Source organism: Aplysia californica, unplaced genomic scaffold, assembly GCF_000002075.1.
Source record: "Aplysia californica isolate F4 #8 unplaced genomic scaffold, AplCal3.0 scaffold00166, whole genome shotgun sequence".
Lineage (NCBI taxonomy): Eukaryota > Metazoa > Mollusca > Gastropoda > Aplysiida > Aplysiidae > Aplysia > Aplysia californica.
This window is the reverse complement of record NW_004797436.1, coordinates 848,501-849,913: the sequence shown is the minus strand read 5'-3', so window position 1 is coordinate 849,913 and position 1,413 is coordinate 848,501.

Below are 1,413 nucleotides of genomic sequence, written 5' to 3'. Positions count from 1 at the left end.
GGACGCCACTGTGTTTAACACAACAAAGTCCATTTTCATTTTACAGCAACCACACCTCTGGCACGAATAAATTAATGCCACTAACACATACATTTTTTGTTCGAAGGTAGGCGTCTGTTTATGTGGAGTCAGATCGAGAAGAAATCCATCCATTTTCATTTGTTGTTTTATCACGTAAGTGTCAATTGTAGGACAGGTTCTGTTACGGCCGTTTCTTTCTTTCTTTCTTTCTTTCTTTCTTTCTTTCTTTCTTTCCGTTCTCCGTTCTTGTGGAATCCAATAAGACCCACCATAACATGCTCAACGACCTGACGTTTTGCTTGTACAAGCGATGAACAAGTGTTGGCAGTTTATAAACACGTCCATTTGTTGCCTGTTCTGTCAGGGTAATAGAGTGTTGTGCTGTATTATGTCCGGAACAAAGGTTTGGTATCAGTTTTAGGGAGTCTCAAGACCAGCTTGGAGATTAATGCGATTGCTGTGCTCACATTCGTACACAGATAACACACATATATAAACGCAAACACACATACACACAGATGACGACAAAAATATGCACACATGGCGTTAACAAGAGTGAGTGAGAGAGAGAGAGAGAGAGAGAGAGAGAGAGAGAGAGAGAGAGAGAGACGTAAATTCAACAGAACGACAAACTAACCTTCCTGTTCGAATACATTATTTTCCAATTCGAAAAAGTAGACCAGCGCCCACTCTGAAATCCGACACGTAGGCCTACACCTCAACAATAGCAATAAATTATAGAGAGATGTTTAAAAGCCCTGCTCGACACACGACCTTTTGGTCGACCCGTTGCTTTTCAAAAAAGTGACTGTGCGCAATGTCACAAACTGCTATCGAATTTCTACCACGGCACAGACTGTGAGAGTATGTGAGCTCGGAGCTCGAAACTTAGGGAAAGTTTTGACCAGTTGGAAATGAGAATTCCGTCTGGCTGAAGATCTGAACTCCGAACTGACAAAGATTGGCCTGTGTCGAGTCGAACCAAACGAAAGACACCCCTCTCGACTCGACGTTAAATACTACGGCACATTTGCATAGCTGCAGTAAGCTGGCGCACTCATGCGCACGTCACACACAAATGGGGGCAGGGTAATACTTTCGGACGGCCAGCATACCACGTATATCATTCCTCAAGTGCACTTTGTAGGAGACACTTATCAGGCAAAGAATTTAAAAGTGATAAAAACATTATTATAACAATGCCCTACAAATATGTCGCAATTATTAATCATTTTTTGAGGTTCATATTATATCCGTACGCAATTAGGTTTTTGCTTGATGACGGTGCGATCATTGAAACGAGCACAGACAGTTGTGTCCGAAAGTGGAACAGTGTGCATGTGTGTGTGCGTGTTTGTGTTTATGTGTTTATGTATGTGTGTGTGTGTATGT